The sequence below is a fragment of the Passer domesticus genome, chromosome 6 (genome assembly GCF_036417665.1).
Source record: "Passer domesticus isolate bPasDom1 chromosome 6, bPasDom1.hap1, whole genome shotgun sequence".
NCBI lineage: Eukaryota > Metazoa > Chordata > Aves > Passeriformes > Passeridae > Passer > Passer domesticus.
In genome coordinates this window covers 13,498,597-13,521,011 of record NC_087479.1, presented here as the reverse complement: position 1 = coordinate 13,521,011, position 22,415 = coordinate 13,498,597, and the positions used below count along the sequence as shown (strand labels likewise).

The window sequence follows — 22,415 nt, the reverse complement described above, 5'->3', positions numbered from 1 at the left end:
GTACTGAGAAATTCACCTGAACAAAAAGCTGTTTGCTAATGGTTTCTAATGTCATCTACTTTTTTGTCCAAACAATGGCAAAAAATGAATGGCAACAAGGAGAAAAGATGTTTAAATACTGTTTTTTACTCTCCCTGTTAAAAAAAAAAAAAACAAAACTCTAAAGAGCAATTAGATATATCACACACTATTAGTGTTAGAGAATTTTTGGACAAAATATTCACTTTTACACCCCAAATATGAGCACATATGATAATGACTCAAAATCCACCAAATAGTTTTGGTCTTGAAACTGAAGAGCAGAAATGACCTTTGGCAGACTATATCCAACACTTTCATTTAGGTTGAAGAAGTTTCCACTAAATTTTTGACACAACTCTTTGCAGACAGAACTCAAATATTGCAAAAGCAATAATTATTATTAAAAAAAATCCATTAAATTGAATTCTATTTAATTGCTTAATGGCATTCAATTAGTTATTTTTCGGATATGGATTAAATCTTGCATTCATAGTTCTCTCAGGTTTGTTATTTCCAAGAACTAGTGATTCCCTGTGGCAGATACAGTTTGTCCTTCCTGCTCACTGATGTCTTTAAGAATAACAGAATGTAGGATCAATACAATAGTCACACTTACCTCTGAAATTAGAAATAACTTATTATACACATGGGAATTTCACACAAGCAGACAGAAGTACAACATTGTATGCCATTTATTTTACAGAAAGACATTGGGACAAAAAAAAAAAAAAGCCCCAAAAGAAAAACAAAGCAAAGGAAACACTCCTGGAAAAAAAAATCAGGATGAGAGGGTAATGTTAGTTAGTGTCTGGCTTTGAGGTTCCATCAGAATCTGAATATAAAAGGAGAACAACAGCACACTTGAAAACTCTCTTAGATCACAGAGTCTTTAGGTGATTACTTGGCATGCCTGGGTTCTTCTGAACCTTACATCATAGAGAGTGAGGACAGCTCTAGTTTGCACTGACAGTTATTTATGGAAAACCTGGGCCCAGTTCTGTCTTGCCAAATGGGTACAGACAGTGTAAAGTCTTCCCTTTCATTAAATTAAACTGGACTAAAAACCTATACAGCATTAAGATTGGGTTCATGGAAAAAAAAAATACCTCATACAGTTATTCTGCAGTCACCATTCTCTTTTCTAGGGACGTAACAACCTGTACAAATGCTTTTGTTATACAAAAGTGGCCACAGAAAATTACAATTTCCCTAATTCCTTTTCCTAAAAGTCTCTGTGGAATTGCTTTGCTCATTTCAATTCATAGATAGTACTTCTCTAAAGTAGCAAAGATATATCCAACTTTTTTGTGTTTAAATATGGAGCTGCAAACCCTAATCACAATTTAATTTGACTAAATGCTTACATACTTTATGGTCAATCATCCAGATCTTTTACAAGGTTCCTTGGTTTTGGAATTAGTAATCTCAAATGGTACTACATATGAGCCTTGTCTAACATGACATATATTGAAACAGACTGTGGAACGATCACTTAGAGATGAGAACCTTGCTACAGCTTTAGTGAACCAAAGCTAAGAGGAAAATTATTCAATTATAGTAAATTTACAGTAGCTTCATATTTGATAAAAGTGGTTCTTCTGTCATCAGAGCATCATATTGAAAACCCTTGAGCAGCAAAATAGCTCTAGAAATGCAAGGATGTTTTAGCCACTTATTAAGAAAATTCATCCATCCTGATTTTTTTATGAACATTTTGTCTCTTTGTACAATAATGGCTATGAAGATGTTTTTGGTTAGTGTATTGATGGTCCAGTTTGCCTGGGATAGCAGTGCACCAGAGAGAGGGGTGTTAGTGGAAATAGTTGTGGTAGAATTTGCAGCCCTGTAATTAACCCAGGGGCAGTCAGTGCTCTGGGTGGCACCTGTAGAAGCATCTAATGCAGAGAATTCAGCTCTCTTCTTTCAGTATAATACTGAGAAGTCTGTGAAGGGGGAGAGGAGAGGGTGTCAGTCCTGATTTCTTCCACAACATACACCTCAGATCACTGTAATTTGTCCCAATCTGTTGCATGTCTCCCCCATGGATCTGATCAAGTGGGATAAGATGCTGGTAGTGAAGTCAAACAAAAGAAGTAGTTTTGTGGGGCATGCAGTACAGGCTCTTGAATTTGAGAGCACTCAAGCTTACAGGAAGGCACCAAAAGTCCCTCTTTTAAAAATCAGTGGTTTCTCTGAAGCCATTATTAAGCCCAAATTCAACAGCTGATTTAATGCTTGTATAAATACAAGAGTAACAGATTGCAGTGTCTTTCAGCTCACCCATTTGTTCTCTAATCAACAATCCAGATGCTCACTTTCCAAAATGGAGGATGTCATCATGTACAGTCTCAGTGGTGATGCAGTTATAACACGTATATCCCAGAAAACCTTGTACGGAGTAAGTACAGCTGCTGGTGACAAAGTTGTGAACATAAATTCCTTCTAAGGATCGTCTCCCAAGTCACTTGCAGTTTTCACTCCAGAAATTAAACAAGTTATATTGAATGGCCAGGAAAATATATCATTTTGGGCTCAGATGGAAATATTTATTTACAAGTACTGATTACTGCTCACCCTCAGACCATGGAGAATTGGACAAATGGTCAGGCCTTTATTTCCCTCTCCCTTTGAATGAGTGTTGTAAGCAATAAAAGTTTAGCAAAAGTTCATGAAAAACAGTGTGCTCTAAGCATTACTTTAAGTGAAAGAGCAATGCATCAAAGAACATAATAAAGATTTTTTTTTTATAATGTGTGCACCAAGCTGCTCTTTGGGAAGTTATTTGTAGTTGGAGTGTACAGAGATCACTAAATGGTAACTAGAAAAATCCTAATTTTCATTGTTTTTTGTTCTACTTTGGATTCTTGAACTACTCTTGACTTATATCAGCAACCAATGAGTATCAGAAAATGGTGCTATGCCTAGAGAGCTCAGTCATTTATCATGGAATTAGCTCTGTGTTGTATTTACTTCTGTGGCATTTATAGTAACTTGCACTGCAGTTCTGTTTGATTTAGCTACTTATTTATTTTTAAGTCTGAATACAGCAGACTATATTTTTGCTATAGAGCAAAAGGTATTATGATGTTATTGTTACTACTACTGTCACTTATTAAGATAAGCCTTTACCTTTCTATTTTTTTTCATTGTAATGGGCAAATAAAGCTTGACTAAGCAAAAAGATGCTATCTGTAAAGTGAAGAAGATAGTGTGTTTTTCTTGCCTTTTAACACAAGAATTGTCGATTTCTTTGTCATAGCAGGGCTTGACACTTATGGTAGCTCGAACCTGCTTTGCATACTGTGAATTCCTTCAACAGCAGCATGAATTGTGACAGGGACTAATTAGAATTTCCACCCCCTCTATTCAACTCTTTTATTTTTGATGAGTGCCAGAACCAGTAGAGGAAGTTTAACTAAAACCAGATAAAGAAATTAATCTCCAATTCTGGAAGTTAAGGAAAGAGAATATGTACATTTCAGTAGTTATTTCTGAGCATGTGTGTTTGAGAGCGTGATATATATATATATATATATATATATATATATATTTAGACCTTGATTCTTTTGTGTTTGATACACAACTGTTTGTGACTTTGTAACATTAGAGAGCAATACATGTGATGAGTTCCAGCTGCTCCTTCAAAGTATCCATACAGACCCAGATGAAGCTGGGGATAGTCTTTCTGGTTGTTTTATTCGATCTTAATATCTAGGTTTATGTATATAGGGTGCAAGCTAGTATTTTTTTTTATGTGTAAACGGGGTGTGACAATTAACCTTCACCTAGGGTAACCAGCCCCTTTTGATATTTCTCACATGATATGTAAGCCTTTCTGAAATCAGGTGAAATCCCATGGGTTAGGGATACATCCACTGGGGTAGGCTGCAATTAAATAGACTCCAGTGTGGACACATGAACATACAATCTACATTTGTTATTATTATCCCCACTAAGTATTTATATTGCTGTAGCCTGTAAGAGCCTCACTCAAAAATATTGCTTGTTATGTGCCACTCTACTTCCAAGTAAGTCAAAGACTATTCCAGTTTGTAGCATCACACAAAGTTGCAGTGGCATTTATCAGCTATATGGCTGAATTAAGAAATGAACAGGTCTGTTTAGTACCACCCTCGTATCCTTACCACTGGAAATGCTGCCTGAGATATTTATAGGTTATGCTTCTCAACACAGCAATCCAGGTCCCAGGTAGAAAAAACATAAGTTTGCTGTCTCTTGTAGCAAACCAGCCTGTCATGTACCATTGGCTCTGCTGGCTGAGAGTTGATATTGTTCTTTGTACAGCTATTGTGCATTTTCTTGTAGTTGCCTTGTGCTCATGATCTGGCTATATCCATGTGTAGCATTTAGACTAAAACTGTCTGCATCTAAGTTCTCTTTGTACAACACTTAACATGGGATGAGACCCTGATCCCTGATTAGGGATCCTAGGACTACTACACTATGAATGAGTGGCTAAAAATAGCAAAGCAAGGACAATAAAATAGTGTAGCTAAAAAAAAAAAAAAAGGAACTTAAACTAGTCTGCAAATAAATATTGAGTAATGATGATAAATAGTTAAAAAACCCTACTACAAAAGAGCCATTATATCTATTTATTACAGCTCTTATGCCTGTGTTTAAAATTATGTATATGAAGGGGCCCAAGATTTCAAGGATACTAGTCATATACTTAAAAAATTAAGCTTCAAGTTAGTGAAATACAGCCTTAATGAGGACAGCTTGGATAGTCTAATATGCACAATGAATTAATCACCTGACAGACTAATTATGCTGTATTGAAATGTTGATCCCAAGTATAATCACACCAAACTTGTCAAGCTGTTCAGAATCAAGGCAACTTGTAAGGTTGTCTGTGCAGTATATGTGCAGATATTCAGCCAGAGATCAGCCTGCCTCAAAGTCAGCTGACTTCCATGAGTTCTTTGTCTCCACTGACTTGAAGGGGAAGTTTTTCTTGTAGCAGGCTCAAAAGATTAAATGTTCTTCCTTAGGTGCGAGAAGAGAACTCCTGAGCAAGAAGTCCAAGGTAATCAAGTCAACTTCAGAGTGGGGAAAACAGCTGAAAGAGGTAGACTGTGAAGAATTCTATCACTGGCCAAAATTCTGAGGGACCCATCAAAAGAGGCAGTTTCTTCATCCTTAGTGTTATATCAATATATCAGGACAATGGACACCCTCTACAGTATGCTTATCTGAGCAGGGTGCTTATTTTAGGAGAGATGTTGGGAAGATTGTTTGATGGTGAGATCTCTGAAGCTTGTAAGGGTTGAAGGAGATCACTTTAGGACTTCCAAAGCTATTCTCTTTACATTCCATTTTTGCATGCCTAATTTACTGCTGTGGTCAGTGCATTATAACTATGAATGAGGGAACCCTTTTGTTCAGGTTATTCTGTGAAAAATCCAAGCACTCACTGCAAACCTGAAAAGCTAAACTTATAACCTGAAGTTCCATAAATAACTGCACTTAGAAAGAATTTAAGATATCTTTTACTGTCTCAATCTAGACTGTATCCTTCATGGGGAATAACACTGGGATTTTTTAAATATATTTTTTCCTCTTTCCTTTACTTCTTGATACTTTTGGTTTTTACACAACATAAAGATTGTGGAAGGCAGACCTTCTGCTTTTAGCAATCAATATCACAAATACAGCTTTGTTTTCTACCTGACTTCTTCTTTAATTACAGAAAATTAAATAAAAGAACTTCTCTCACTCTAAGTGTATTTGGGAAATGTTCAGACACTCTCTTAAAAGTGCAGAACTTTAGTGCCTTTAGGATATAACAATGCTTTATTTGGATTCAAGTGATTAAAGAGCTAATTTTCTTAGTGGGAGGTTAGTACATTTATACAGAGAAACTGCATTACAGGAATATGGATACATTTGAGTTCCACGGGGGCCCAGGGAATTTCAAATTCCCATCTCTCTGCTTGTAGCAGCAAAGACCATAAAAAAGAAGAAGAAAAAACCTTCAGTGTTTTGTATCCTCTGAGTCTGGTGCCTTCTATGTAGATGAAGACAGTTACATTCATTTTTCCCCAGGGTACTAACTTTTTCTGAAGTAGTCTGTTTGGTCTTTTTAATTGTGAAGTCATAGAGTTAATTTCCTCCGCATTGATTTTCAAATGATGCTGTAAATGTGAGGTTCAGATTCTGTTACTGTCTATCTGATTTGGTTGCTTAGTACTTTCAAAGAAATTTGATTTCATCCAAGTTACAATTTTGAATACAGGGTTGAATACAGGAAAGCAAAGACCAGAGCATAAAATCTGAGCAATACTACATAGTTTTTATAGTGCCATAGAATTGTTTCCAATAAAAGGAAAGGCTCTGTAACTAATGTTTTCCATTCTATATACAGAGCAAATTTGCAGCATGTATTTGGAAGAATTATTTAATTTTTATATTGTACCAGTTTGCTGAATTAAGTTTGATGATGCTGTTCCTTGTCATGACAAAGAATCTATCCGAATGCTCTTCTGCGGTATTATCTGGAATGAGAATGCTGAGTTCTAGAGGATGAAGATTATGGTCTCCAGTTGAAAGCCAGGCAGGCATTTCACCCAAGAGAAGTGGAAATAAGCAGCAGTGAATTTGGCCTCAGTCCAGGAATTAGCACATTTAGGCTTGCAGCAATGTCATCTTCAGTGATTATGAGTCATTGGCTTGGATTCACCCAAATGAAGACATCTCCAGCAGAGCTGCTGGTTCATGTTGTACTGCCCCTACAGTGAGCTCAAATGAAATGAGTTGTTTTCTGAGTGAAAGGTGTGAAAACCTCTAAGCACATGTGGTTTATACAGTCTAACCAAAACCAGTACTGCTTTTATTGTGTGGATGGACACAATTGCCATCCAAGCTGAAGCATGTCCTGTAGGACTCTGGAAAGTCCCATGCTGCTCTTTGTCAGAAGAGCCTCAGTTGCATACCCTGCACACTCCTTCAGCTCGTTGGCTGGCAATTACTGCAGGTTATCTACAGCAGTGGAACTGCATGTTGGAGAGGAATTTATTCCACTGTGATGTAGGTGAATGACACCATAAGGCACCAAAAAATGAACTGGAAGGGGACTTCCTCAACAATGCTTTTTTTTGCTTATCCACCTGCCACTGAAAACCATTTTCCTGATAACATTTCCATTCATTTATGTTTCGGTCTTTTTGCTTTTCTCAAAACACTGGCACTGGAAGTGATTTATGACAAGTAGGTATTACAATACATTTCTCAAGTAATTTAAAAAAATGGGTCTTTAATTTTCCATCTAACTGAGTGCTGGGCAAGTAAACCTTGGCTAATTACTGACTAGAGTTTAAAGAGCTAACCAGTGGTTGGTACAATGTCCAGGAAAATCAATTGTTTCAAGCCCAGTCTGAGATCTACTCTGATTTTGTAAAGATCATTGTATGAAATAAATTCCATTACCTGGGGAAGAGACTAGGAAATACTGTAGATGTTTTATATTGGTGCTTGAAAGCTGAGGAGATTAATGCTAGATCCTTTATTTTAGTGACACAGCACAGTAATCTGGGTTCAGACAGTTGGTTTATTGAAAGGAAACCCTTTTTTTGTCTGCATTCCAGGATTTAAAAGAAAAAATAGAAGCTGGGATTAGAGCCAGACTGGGGAGAAACGATGCAGTCTGTCAGCAAGCCCTCAGGTAACAATATCATAATTTATAAATTCTACCAACAATAGGATAGTAATTAAAGATGTAAGTTTCTCTTTTCCTGTCTCTATTTTCAGCAAAACAGATTTCAGAATGCTAAACTGTTTGTGTGTGTCCCAAAGCAAGGATTTAAACCAAAACCAAAAAATTTCAAAGAATCAAACCATACACAAGGACTCTATTTTTGCTTCTGTTATGACTTGCTCTTTTTACTGCTTATGCTGTAGTAGGCTAGTGGCACTCTGGACTTTCCAACTTGTATCACTGAATGACCAAGAATTATTTTCTCACAAAGGCAAAGTGGAGCATTTTGTCATTAGTTTTAATTTAAAATGAGGAGCACATTGGCCTCGATCTTGTTGCATTCCTTGGAGCTTGTGAATTTGCCCTAATGAGTTCCATTCCTGCTGTATCTATTCTTTGGCCCATAAATTCATATCTCTTGGGCTAAATGAGTGAAGAATGGGGTACACATGGGGAACAGAACAGAAATAGTTGACTGGTATAACAGGACCTGCTTCCCCCAATTACAGCCACCTTGATAGTATATGTTTAACTGTGTAGGATCACATTGATCAATACAGTGAGTTTACTGTTGGCAAATGCTGGTGTTTCAGTGACAAACAAGTACTACATCATTTTTGTTGGGACTAATCAGAGTATTTCCAATGCCTGTCTAATTTCTGCTTATTTCATTTGTAATGGCCTAGAGTTATGGATGTTATTTTATGCAATGTTTCTACAGTACACAGCACAATGGGGGTCTATTTGTGATTGGGAATGGAGGGTGGTAGAGTAATAGTAAAGCCAATAATATTAATAATAACAACAAATTAATAATATCAGTTAATACTGTCAATCTTGTCAGCACTCATTGTTGAGTTAAGCATTGTTGGACTAGTCTGCTAGTTAAATGGCAGGCTGTCAGGGAACATTTCTGTTTAACAGATGGTACTGTGCAAGTGCTCAAGCATAGTGTGAGAACATTGTGTTGTACCAGGTTCCACCAGACATAAAATTAAGGTCTTGACCATTTACAGCCATAAACAATAAATGTCATATAAAATAAATATACTGAACACAAGGCTTGACTGCAGTGTCAGCTAGAATCTGAAAAAAAAATCTTCTGACTGTTGGATACTTAATCCAATCAATATTGGCCAAATCAATCTTTGAGACTCTTTCTGCTGGGTCTCCTTCTGCAGTGTCCCTAGATGAGGTTCCTTTCGCCTTGCACATTACATCCTTGCACAATGTAGTGCCCCTTACCAGATCCTGCATGTCACTGGTTTTTTCATAGTGAATGGTGTTGTCTCCCTACCGACAGATCTGACAGTTAAGCTAAACAGTAGAGGGCTCTTATGGCCTCCATAAGAGGAATTGGCCTCTTAGCTTTCCTTGGGGAATTACTGAATTGTAACTATCGGTATTTTAAATGGATTTGTGACTCAAAAATGTGTATTATTCCAGGAGGGAAGTGACGTATTTGATTTTTACTTTCCCATTTTCAACTATAAACTATAATTGTCACTAACAAATTCAATGACTTATTTGCTTTATTCATCTTCTTTTTTTACTGAAGGTCTCATGAAGAAAGAATAAGTGAAAGTTGGGCAGTCTTTCCAAACATATCTCCTTTTAGAAAATTCTTCTTAACTTTTCACAACAAAAGCAGAAAATCTGATTTTAAGGTAAGCTTGTTTTTCTTCTTCAGGCCTTGAAAAGCAAGGGAAAGAATTATGATCTATCCAAATTCAGCTGTATCTTGAACTGAACCTAAGTTGATGAGTATGAGCTGTTTGGATTTACTATACCCTTTCTTTGATGGATCTTTCAGCTTGATGACCTGAAATGGGACTGATGAGTCCCCAACTTAGGAACAACTGGGAGTACCCATTGGTGCACAGAACCACTAGGATTGCCTCTGCCCAGCACATCCTACAAAAGTTTTGTGCAGTGCAAATCACTCACACAAAACCTGGGTAAGTATCAAAATGCTTCTAATGTTTCCTTATGCAGGTGATTGTCTTTTCTTTTTTCATAGCCTCCAGGCAATATCCTTCAGGACCCATGTATATGTCTTTTCCTGAGTTAAAGAAGAAAATGCTAATGATTTTACTGGACAATTCTTGCAGTCATTTCTGCATTGATGGTAAAAACTGATATTCTCCTAGAACCACTTGTTTTGCTAATCTCATTTAGCCCAGCAGCTTAACCTGCATATAATTCAAAATATTTGAATTTAGGAAAAAAGAAGAATGAGTAAAAATGTGTGTTGGTTAATGAAACAAAATCCTAAACAAATAGTGTCACAGGTTGTAATTATTTAAAGCTTATAAGATTTCTGGGAAGGCAATGAAATGAAAAATAATAGGTGAATTCATGAGGGCTGCCATCACCATGAATACCACCATGACCTCATCGACCTTCTTCCCAAACAGTGCTACTTACTCATTTCGGGATTCAGTTCACAGTCGCTCTCCTGGCCTTTAATGGAAGTGAATGACTTTGGGGTATAAGCAGGGCATGATTATAATACCATAATGAACTACCTCCTGCATGTGTATCCCTCACCTTGTACTAGAGGGAATTAGAATGACCTCAGCTGTGTGTCATAGGCTGTTAGCAGTGAGCCCAGGTACGTGAGGATGAGCTTAGTCTTAGCATGGGAATATGTAGTGAGCTGGGGGCTGGACCCATAGAGGACCTAGGTCACGCAACATGTTATTTTTAGGTGCCTAAGAGCTTAGTGAAATTCACAGTCCCCAGTGTCGCAGGCAACACATAAAATGCAAGGAGTATGGAACCTAGAGATGAACCCTTTAAAACCAGGAGGCTTTAGGAATCTCACAAAGTGCATATCAGAAAGAAGAAAATGATTTCTTCTCCCAGAGACCAGGGGTCTCTTGAGATTTCTAATCACAAGGAAGCTGGACACCTAGCTCAGAGTTAAGCTTTTCTTGTGAGCCATCGTGCATAGAAACAAATACAAAATCAACCTAAGTCCTTGTCAGGGAGCACTTCTGAAATATTTGTCTTTTTTGGTCTGGAGCACAGATTGAAGTTTTTTTTCTTTGGGCTTTTTAGGTCTTTTTTTTATTTGCTCATCCAAGAATATTGCCCAAATCACTTGGTTATCTGACATACTGGATGAAGTGTTCAACTGCTTCAAGCAAAGAAGTTAAACACTGTATATATAATTAAAGACTCAGATTTTGGCAGCAGATGAGTGAGATGTTAAGGATCATTGCAATGCTTAAAAATTGGATTGATTTGTCCCAAATCTCTCTGTAGACCTAACCCTGAAAATGCACAACATTTGGAGCCTGTATCTAGCAATATTTAAATTTTGGAAAGGTTGTAATAGTGAAGTTCTCTGAGTTGTGCCGCATAGCAATGAAGTTGTAGATGACCACAGTACTTGGCATATTTACCTAATTAGCAAAATCTCACTCTTGTTACAATATATAGATGACTGTAATTAAAATTATAGCTGGGTAAACTGAGGCACAGGAAAATTCTGACTTGCAGAAAGTCACATGAAAATCTCAGAAAACAATGTCTAAAAATGAATCCCTTTTTGTTTACATTTCTCTGTTTTCCATTTATATGAATTCACCTTCTGTGCTATGTGCATGTCTGCAGCCAGGAAAAATATCTGAGACAATGGTTATTGGATGTCACACAAATTTGTAAGAGATTCTCCCTCAAAGGTCAGGTACTCATGGAAATGAAATCCAATAATTTCATTTTTTTAATGGGTGTTAATTAGCTCATGAAAATAGGGCTGTTTGCAAGACACCCAGTCCTGTCTAATTTTTTGCTCTCAGGCACACACCCACTCCTGGAAATGTGTTCTCTCATGTTAGGAGCTCTGGTCTAACCATTCCAATATATAAGGTTATGAAAGGATTTGCTTAAGGCATTTTTATTTTTATCCAGGCAAGCAGTCAGAAGAAGAGGAAGGCAGTAAGGGGGAATGAAATGATCTTGGATTTAACATGGATGAGAAATGTGAAAATGTGTAACTCTCAAATGCTTGTGCTTTGGGAAACAGTACTACATCAGTGTAAGAATGAATGAAAGGGACAAGTGATGTGCAGTTTCTTGTTCAGAATGAAGTGGTACAAGCAGAAAGGTTTGGACAAGGGATTTGAAAAATAACTTTGAGAATAATCTGACAATGGGCTGGGCAGACTATAAGCAAATTGGCACTTTCACATCTTTTCTAATAAGAGGAAACAACAGACTGAAGATAAGATGAAACAGCTGTATCTATTGAAGGAAGATTTCTGCCCAAAACATGAGGACAACAAAATCTGACTCTCACAAAGTCAATGCAAAGGAGAATAACACAAGGTCAATGCATTTTTCCAGCTTTCAATTCAGCTTTCTGGTCAGACAGTGTGATATGTTAAAACCTTTATTTTCAGTCAGTGTTAAGTGAATGTGCAGCTAGAGATGCACCAAAATGATGATATTAAAGTAAAAAATATCCCTTGAGAGCACGCCTCTGTACCTCCTCATCCCTCCAGCATAGTTAGAACTTCTTCTGGCCAACAAAGCCAATCCATAACTATTATATCCTTTTGTCTCTTTTCATATCTCCTAATACAAGCACTGTTGTAGCTGCTGGCTAGAAAATTAACCAAGTGAACTCTCTCTGTCTGTGTGTCTTCTCATCAGATTACTGGAAAAATTTAACAGTCTCTCCCTCTCTCCTTTTTCTCTTTTCAGGCTGGTAGCACACTGGAGGGGCTTAGACTGAAACAGTTTAACTCTCGTATATCTCATTCTTCACTAGAGCTGGTGGACACATCATTATTCTCAGCCTTTGGGGGAATGATGGGTAGACTGAGTGGTTGCATCCAGATGGTGATTCAGGAATCTGAATCATTAAGGAAAAGTAAAATATAAAGCACCAGCTGGGGGTTGCCCTAACCCAGGTGCAGCACCTCGAACTAGATCTTGTTCAACCACATGAGATTCCCATGGGCCCACTGCTTGAGCTTTTCCAGGTCCCTCTGGATGGCCATCCCATCCTTCAGGTGTGTCAATCACACCACTCTGCTTGGTGCCATCTGCAAATTTGCTAAGGGTGTCCTTAATCCCTCCATCCATGTCATTAATGAAGATATTTAATAACACTGGTCCCAGTATGGGCCCCTGAGGGGCACCACTTGTCACTGAGGTCCATTGGCACTCTGAGCCATTGACCACAATCTTCTGGATCAGACTGTCCAATTTCTTATCCATCTAACAACCCATTGATCAAATTCCTCCCTCTCCAATTTAGAGAGAAGGATGTTGTGGAAACCATGTCAAGGCTCTACAGAAGTCCAGATAAATGACATCTGTGACCCTTCCCTTACCCAGTGATGCAGTCACTCCATCTTAGAGTGGAGCCATAGGATGATGAGGCGGGACTTGCCCTTGGTAAAGCTCTGCTGGCTGTCCCAAATCACCTCCCTGTCCCTGCTGTGCCTCAGCAGAGTGTCTAGGAGGGTCTGTTCTGTGATCTTCCCAGGTGCAGAGGTGAGGTGACAGGTCAATAATCTCCAGGGTCCCCCTTTCTAACCTTTTTAAAGATAGGCACAGTGGGTACAAAGTCCAGTTACCTTGGACTTCACCTGACTGCCATGACTTTTCAAATATCATGGAGAGTGTCTTGACAACTACATCAGTCGTTCCCTCAGAACTTTGGGATGCATCTTATTGGGTCCCACAGGCTTATATACATTAAGGTTCCTTGGATGGTCATGAGCCACTTACATTGGGAAGCACTTTTCTCCCCAGTTCCCATCCTGCTGTCCATCCACTTGAGAGGTGTGGGGAAAGAGATTATTTTTAAATACAGGGAAAAAGTTGTTGAGTACCCCAGCCTTGTCATCTATGGTTACCAATTTTCCAGCACTTTCTATTGGAGGGGATCCACCTTCTTGACCTTCATTTTCTGGTTAACATACATGTAGAAGCCCTTCTTATTATTCTTTGGGCTTGTAGATGGGTTATTGTGTGTTTGGTTTTGGTTTTGGTTTTGTTTTTTTTAAATAAGTGAGAAGCAGCCTTCATCTTATTTGGAGAGCAATAATGAACCAGAAAATATAAATCACTTCACCTGTAAAGATACTGAGTGGAAATATTTCTGGCACTCCCTGTGGAAAAGATGCTTGGTGGAAGTATGGAGCTACAGATTTATTTTTCTGACTCTTCTTAAAAAGTTTATCTAGCTAAAAATTTTGGTTGGAACAAAAAGTTAGATGGGTTGAGGAAGTAGGTTGATTTTGTAGGGATTGACTTAGCAAGATAAAAACATCTTTTGGAGAATGAGACAGTCATATAGCATCAAAAAAGAACAATATTTTAATAACAGGAAGAAAACTTAAATAGTTCTGTAGACTTCAGAAATTAAGCCAAGAATTACGTTCATATCTATGATGATCCCTCCTCTAAAATGGTGTATTTTTTAATTTGTCATCTTAGTATCAAAATATATATATTTAATATTTGCTTTCAACACATACTCACAATTCATACCCTTAGACGTGTACATACCAGATGACAGAGGGGAGACCTGTACTGACAACGTGAGAAGGGGAAGAGCAGTATATTGCATTTCTGTGAAGTTGCTGGTCTTATTCTGCAGTTGCTATGTGCATCTGGGTAAATTAGTTCTCAAGCAATTAAGTAAACAAACATTTTGTTCCACCTGAGGGGTCCACAGACCTGTTTCATTTGGTCCACTAATTTTCAGTAATATCACACAGGCTGGAGTAAGGAAAATTAGCTGTCCCGGCAGTTCTTGAAAATGAGCAGCTGACAAACACTTGCTGGGACATCCATGTCTCAGGAATGTAGCCACCCACTCGTCTTAAATGTGAAGATTTCCCCTGTTTGTTTACTGGCCAAAGGTGCTCATCTCTAGAAGTCTCTAGGAACACCCCCAAACAGTTTCTGTCACAAAACATTAAGGAAAAACATGGAAACAGGAAGCTTATGAAGAACTCTTTCATTTCTTACTGAAGGAGAACTAGATAGACAATTTTTGTGAAATCGTAATTTTATTAGAAATGCTCACATATTGGCCTCAAAGTATTTATATCCAAATTGTAGTAGTTTGGTTTGGGTTTTTAAAATTTTTTTTTATTTTCAGTATATTAAAGGCAAAGTTCCCCTCAGGCCTTCTTGGCCTGAGGAATGTTGTATAGCGCAGTGACAAAAGAGTAGTTGAAAATAAGCAAGCTGAAGTGTTGAAAGGCAAGAAAAAGTCTGACATTATTCTTCACTCATTCCTTTCAATGTGGTGTCTGAGGTTGGACAAGGCAGGCCCAATTTTCTCAACTAAAAGGTGGAACTGATAATAGTACTGTGAGTGAGTTGTTGAGAGATTTATTTAATTAATCTTACCAAAAGACTTCAAAATCTTTAGCTAGATAGTGTTCTAAAAGTATCACATTTCCTTCAATAAAGATTGCTTGCCTGCTGGGAGTACCTGCTCAAGATGTAGCATTTACAGTGTTGCACAAAGTAGAACATATAAAAGAAGGAGATATAAGTAAAATATTTTTCAAGAACTTATTTGATTTTTTAAAGAATTATTTAGGCTTGTGGCTGTATACAACAACACACATTGAAGAATCATTACAAGGATTGCAATGCCTTAAAGCAGTGGGCAAGCTCTTCATTAAGGCTCCTAAGAATACTGAAAATAATGCTTCTTCCTTCTATGTTCTAGAACCAGCACTCTAAAATATCTTCCTAATATAAACCAAATTATTTTCCTTCTGTCCTTTTATCTTGTTACAAATTACAGTGGAACTCAAAAATGAATAGACGGAGCTAATTTTTCAGTTACAAATGTAGGCAGATGAGGTGATAACTGCTATTTTGAAGGATCCCTCACTCAGTATTATGGCCTGAAAGAGCCACAATGAATTGAGAACACAAGTTTGGGAGTGCTTTAAAATTCAGGCCACATCACTTATGAAAATGAACTTCATTATTGTCTTCTCTTTAACTGGTGTTAGGAAGAGAGTAGAGATGTGAGGAATGGTGACTTAAACTGGGCGTTGGTCTCAGCTGGTACCTTCAGCCCTAGATTTTATTTAACTGGTTTGACCCTTCCGTATCCTTCAAGTCCCTCTTTTTTTTTTTTTTTTTTTTTTTTAATTGTCTCGGGGTTAATCTCCCTTTCCTGGTCTTTCTGTTCGGACTTGTTTTTCCACTCTCAAGGTCATTGGTGTGATCCCTCTTTCCATGGTTTCAAGAGGGCAGAAACCTCCTGCCAGTCATCCACAAGAACCTGGCAGCTGGTATTGGTACTTCAGAGACAAACATGTAACTGCCATAAGAAATAACTTCCTAAGGGCCAAATTCTGCTTGCATTAGTAATGCAAACAATGCCATTAACTTCACTCTGAATTGATGCTGTTAATTAACATGCTGTTATTTTTCTGTTATTTGTGGTTCTTTTCAAAAGTCATCAAAATCAGAACAAAAAGCAATGTAATAACATCCTACAAATTACTTTAATTATGGAGTAATATTAAATGGTATCTAAAAATACATTAAATATTTTCTTCATGTTATTCCAGGTTTGCAATGCTGCGGTTGCCAGAGAATAGTTATACTATAGCAGTGCAAGGATGAGAGTTCACGAGATTCTTATATTCTTCAGTTTTTCTCCACACTACATAAGCTCTAAAATCCAAAAACAACAACAAAACAACACCTCCCAAACCCCAAACCACAAAGAGATATTTAACTGAATTTTTTCATGCTGACAAGGCACTTAATTCCAGATTTTACAATGTGTAAACATTTTTTTTTTCAATCTGCCTAGAATGAAATCTGACAAGGGCTAGAACCTTGTGTTTTTGGGGTGAATTATGTGTGCTTGCTCCTGCCACAAGAATCTGAAAATACTATACATGTACCTTTCCATAAAAATTCATTTTAATTTCAAGGGTCACAATGAAATTTGAAAAACCTAATGAACATTACACTTTGTGATCAAATAATTTATTTTATTCATATGTAACACAGAAAGAATTGAAATGTTCATGCAGAAGTTTAGTGAGTTGCTTAAATTCCTATGATAGAAAAAGAGCAAAACGTGGCTGACTTAATGTGGTGCATCCATTAGCTATTCTACCTCCTTTTACTAATGTCTGCTGAATTTGGAACACATCAAACTTTTGGTAATCTCCAGCTAAAAAAACAAAACAAAACAAAAAACAAAACAAAACAAAACAAAACAAAACAAAACAAAATCAACAAAAAAACCCACCCAAACAAAATAAAATACCCAAATATTTCAAACAAGTAAAGATTACATTCATCTATCCATCAGGAGCACCTAAGTGGTGTTAGTATCTGATGTCAAGTGCACGCACGTTTGTGTGTTACAGTATTGTATCCCAGCCACATATGTAAGACACAAATTAAATGTAAGAGAACAAGATAATGTATCAGTCTTTTTTTTGCCCACAGATAATCAAGAAAAGCCCCATTGAGAGGAAAACATATAGTATTATTCTTAAAATGACACTTGGAAACAAATATCACAACTCCAGTAAGCCTGAGAATTAAAGTCAATGCAGCATAAATAACAAAGGCCATCAAAAGATAAAAGTTATACAGAGACAAAAAGCCCTAAAACAAGATAATGCTTTTGTCTCTCCCAAACAATTTAAAAATCTACCAGATTTGAAGGTCTAATAAGACCAAGCATTCCTTTCCACTTACATACATAAATATTTTCAAAGCATTTCAAAATATTCCCCTTTGATTCTGTACAAAAATGATTTTGATTCAAGCCCCCTAAAACTATCATTGATATTGAGGAAATCAAGTGCAGAAATATAGAAAAGCTTTACTGGGACCCTCTTGACTTCTGAACAGTCCACTGCTCTAGACAGGATAGATGGTAAAATAAGACAATCAGATTCGTTGACCAACTTCAATAGTGCTGAATTCAGAGTAGATTTTCAGATAAATCTGAGGAGAAGAGCTCTGCTTTCTGTTCCTATATTTAATGTAACCTGTAGTTCAGGTCCATCTCTGTGACAGATTTTTCAAGATGATATATTTTATATGTATAATATATTGAATGATGGGTATCAGCTCCTGATAGAAGGTTCTATTTTGATCTTTCACTTTTGAGGATTTTGGGATGGCCATGCTGCAGAGCAGAAAATAATGCAACTGTAGGGAGAATACCTGTCTCCCCGGCCCAAAATGTCCTCTTTAAGACTTGGATCTGGATATGGGGCCACAGCCTAAAATAGCAGACAGGCTGTGGGGCTAAGGTGCACTGGATTTTTAAAAGCCCTTCCATTCATGACAAACTCACAGATGCCAATGATGCAGAACAATGGATACATGCTTATTTTTTGCCATTTAATTTTTGCTCTTCATTCTATTTGAATGTAAGATTTCAAATAAGGAGTTGAAAAATTTTACCTGAAGAGGAAAAAATAAAAAGCTTTGAGATAAAGAAATGAGATTTCCACTGGAGACTGTTTAACAACCTGAACTAGAGCTGTCAGCACCATGAACCAACTGCTATAAGATCATGCTGCTCTCTTGTCATATCCCAGAGTATTTGCATGCTCTGCTCTCTGCCACATCTGAAATACTTATTCTTGATCTGGTTTTATTTCAATTCTGTTCCATAAGAACCACATTTTCTTCTAGCAAAGCAGAAGATATTTGTTAGAACATTTTATAATTCTTTATTTAAAATGGCAAGATATCCAATTCCGTCTTGGATATTAAACATTATCCTCATGGTTACAGATGAGAGAGGCACATGTCTCAAATTCAAGATTAATCCTTTCCTCAGGTGATATATATAAAGGGAAATTTCCAAGGTTAAGTGTACATCCTATGCAGTTTTAGCTGATTACAGTTTTATGAATACAATGTTAAGAGGTGCTTAATTCCCACTGAAACCATCAAAAATTTCCATCTACTGTGCACACCTCACTGTTACAGAGGCTGTTTTTCAAATGGACGTTTATTTTCAGAAAAAAAAAAAAAGAAAAAGCTGCAGTTCTTCCATAGAAAATCTATGGGAACACTCCAGCTTTATAAATTTCCTCCCTTCTTTACCTCGTGAACACAGGCAAATGTGGAGGGCTGTTCAATAAATAAGCAAGTCGAGATTAGAGCACCTAGAAAGAAACAGTGAGAAACTTGGCTGAGGGTGCTGGTTCACGAAAGTTATATGCACCACAACAGAAAAAAATGTAACTATTTTCAGTCTCTACCCTCTCAGCTCCATTTCCCCTTACAGGTAGGCCAGGCAGCAGTCTATTTTAGGCATTACAAAATCATTTCCAAGGTGGGAGGGACTTGTGGAAAGTTACACCTTATTCAGAGGGGACAGACAGAGTCTGGCAGCATCCTCTCAATTCTAGAGGGGGTAGGTGTCTAACTCCTCAAAAAAGAATATATTTGTGCAGGTTAGGATTTTGTCTACCCCCATATGCTCAATAAAATCAGCCAGAGGAAGTGCTGAGGGGATTTCAAGCTACATCTTTATCATGGGTTAGCAAAGTGCCGAAGGCAAGTGTAATCAACCTCATGATTCAAAAGAGAAATGACTCAGAAGAAACAGACTGTAAAGGGGATTTTTTTCTTGGAGGACTCCCACACAGGACCCTATGGTTCTCCCATACTCCACCATGAAGGGAATAGTGCTCCCAACAGCTAGAATCTCTCCCACAAAAAAAAAAAAAAAAAAAAAAAAAAAAAAAAAAAAAAAAAAAAAAAGTGTGTTATTTCCTGTTTTCTTCAAGCCCCAATTCTGTGAGTGCTTATATGAAGCTGTAACCTGTTTCTAGCTGGAATGGCAGCAGAAATTATTATTTTGGGTAAGACTGCAGATAGCAGATACTCTCATGGTGCTGTCTCCCCCACAAGTAATTTTATTTTTTCCATTCAAGCATCATTTTCTCATTGCTCCAATATTTACTCTAGCCCTTCTATTTCCCAGGATGACATCTGCCCTGGGATCTGTGTATAAAGTTCCTGAACTGTACGTAAAGTCATGACATTATAATATAAGAACTTTTGACATTCACAGAACTCATTTACATTTACAAGCATCATCCAGAGAATCCCACAAAGCCCAGCGAGTTGTTTTGGTGAAGTAAGTGTTTATCAATGTAGCCTGTTTCACAGGTGAAGAAACTGGGACAGAAGTTTTCCCAAGCCTGACAGAAAGCTTTTTCCAAGGCCAACAAGTGAGCCAGAGGTGGAAAGAAGAGGATGACCCAGGAGTTCTGACTCCAGCCATGTTACCACTACACCAAGCAACTCTGTTTCAAAAGGAGTGAGCTTTTTGGTTATAGAACTTGTGTCTCAAAATCTGATAATTTCAATAGCTCTGCTCTCTGTTGCTTTCAAAAGGGAGAGATTTCTCATGTTTTCCATCCTTCAGTAAGTGAAAACATCTCAGGACTCCCATTTACCTGTACAGTGACATTTTTTTTCCATCCTTTCCAGCAGGTGGAAGTGGTAACAGAGCCAAGAAAGAGCTATTCCTTGTTGAAGTAATTGAGGGCAGCAGGTACAAGAGCCCAGGAGTGTTCAAATGCTAACAAGAATGTATCAGGAATGCATACAACATTTAGCAATTCACAGAAATGCAAGGTTGTTGAGTTCTTATGAGTATTGTAATACATTATGAGTAGCTTAATGACCTAATTTAAACAATTGTATCTCTGCATTTATTAGTTCTGATGTATCATCTTTTGCCAGAGTCCAAGAATACACTGTCTTGCAATTGAAAATTGTGAATGATGTGTACCAAAGGCAGTGGGTGACTAGAATCTGTTTCTATGTAACTTCTCTTTTCAGTAATGATGTACTGAAGAGACAGTGACAGAACCAGTGTAGGAGGTCGAGTTTCTCTCATAGTTTTGTGGCCACTCAGTTGCAAAGTCAGCAGTACCAGAATCTAATATTTCTCAAACTATTCAGAGCTTGTAAGTTGGTGAGTTCTGCTGGCATCAGTTTTTCTTGCAGGATCTCTGCTACTTGAAGTAGTAGACTCCCAGCAAAGTGTACCTTTACTCTTATATTCAACACTGGTCTAGAAGATAATTTTCATTATATGATAGTTACATATTTTTTTGCTAGTGCATATAGAAAACTATTTTACGTGCTACTTTGAACTCCAATGGCAGTTTATTTTTTGTTGCCTAGAGAAGGTTTTGCGGAGTTTCATTTCCTGTAAAATGGAAAAGCATAGTACGATGAAAATACTGCAAAGGGAAAACTCATGTAAATGTAATTAATTGTTTAAAAGTCATGATCCTTAAGTGATATTTCCTTCCAGAATATATATTAATAATATTGTTATTTATCAAGAACTTAAAGAAAACTTCTTTTTTACCTTCTGTGACTGTTAAAGAACATATCCCTGTTGCTGTCATCACCACCTCACACTTCCTTATTGTCCTCTTCCAGTTTGCAGTGTTTTATATATCCTAAGACCCATATGCTGGCTTTGAGACTGAAAAACACAAACCTGATCTTTCTGATGTGGAAGGTTCTAAGTGAAAAAAAAGCTTAAGAAGGAGGAGAAAAAACTAACGAACAGAGGAAACAGCCAAGAACAGCTCTAAATGACTGTGGAGGACAGTCATCCTGATTTTGGGGGGGCTGTTTTACTGTCATCCCTGTATGGAGTGATATGGCCTCTGGTGGGCCATGGGACTTCACAGTTCTCCTGCTGAAGGCATTTCTCATCAGGTGGGCCAAAGTAGTCAGCCTAATGCCTCTGGCCACCCTCAATTCCTGCTGGCCACCAGGCAGGCACTAAGATAAGGAAGCTGACAGACGCAGAAGATGCATGATCCACATCAGAAACATTGTTCTGTATCCTACCTCGTGTTTTTGCCCCTCTAAACAAAGTCCCACTTATGTCCCCAAGGGAGAATTTCATCCTGAGGATTGTTACTGCCTGTAATAACGGGAGAAGAGAGATGCACATCTCCCTTCCCAAAAGCCCACAACTGTGTCAACTTGAATGATTTACACACACCTGACTCAGCTTTCCCATCAGCACTATGGCATTGAGTGTGCCAAGAGCCCACTGGGCTGAGCAGTGGCTACCAAACCCTAAGGTGTCCTGATATGGCCCTACAACAAAAGACATCTCACTGCCACTGCTGATGCCAAAAATTAAGGAGACCAAAATCACAGGAAGAAGAAAAAGTAACAGCCAAATTTGATTTTCTGTTGATTTATGAGGTAATATTGATATTTGGAAATATATCATTGGTTCATAGGAGGCTGAAGAATATTCGATAGACCAATATTCTTTTGCAATCTAAGATTTGATCAAAAATTAAAAGCTTTGTGAAACTGTTTTGCAACAATTTAATTTAGGAGAAAAACCAGGAAACTCTTCTGATGATGCCAAAGCATCCCATTCCTACATTTTTGGAATTAAACACTTGGACTTGTCACTTGAAAAGAAACACAGCTTTTAAAAATTCAGATAAATATATGCATCAACATTAAAAATTAAGCAAACACTACAATGTGAATGCCCTGAAATTATTATATTCTAATTATTTAACTTCATGGAGATTTTGACAACAGCTTAATTTTTCCTAAAAGTTAGAACTAGAATTCTTAAGCTCCTTTGTGAGGTAGAATAGCTTTTTTCTGCATAGTGTTAATG

General features: G+C 37.4%; 3 long non-coding RNA genes across 3 annotated transcripts; 2 read left to right on the top strand and 1 right to left on the bottom strand.

Moving 5' to 3' along the window:
• The first annotated feature begins 995 nt into the window (after nt 1-995).
• Nucleotides 996-5,200, top strand: LOC135302667 (uncharacterized). Its single transcript, XR_010364242.1, has 3 exons — nt 996-1,034; nt 2,329-2,419; nt 5,037-5,200. It is a non-coding gene; the product is annotated as an uncharacterized LOC135302667 (long non-coding RNA).
• A 2,385-nt stretch (nt 5,201-7,585) lies between these two features.
• LOC135302065 (uncharacterized) lies at nt 7,586-16,620 on the top strand. Its single transcript, XR_010363755.1, has 4 exons — nt 7,586-7,705; nt 9,297-9,405; nt 9,552-9,696; nt 16,309-16,620. It is a non-coding gene; the product is annotated as an uncharacterized LOC135302065 (long non-coding RNA).
• A 2,873-nt stretch (nt 16,621-19,493) lies between these two features.
• LOC135302064 (uncharacterized) lies at nt 19,494-21,732 on the bottom strand. Its single transcript, XR_010363754.1, has 3 exons — nt 21,614-21,732; nt 21,120-21,254; nt 19,494-20,954 (listed from the first exon to the last, which is right to left on the bottom strand). It is a non-coding gene; the product is annotated as an uncharacterized LOC135302064 (long non-coding RNA).
• Nucleotides 21,733-22,415: the final 683 nt, after the last annotated feature.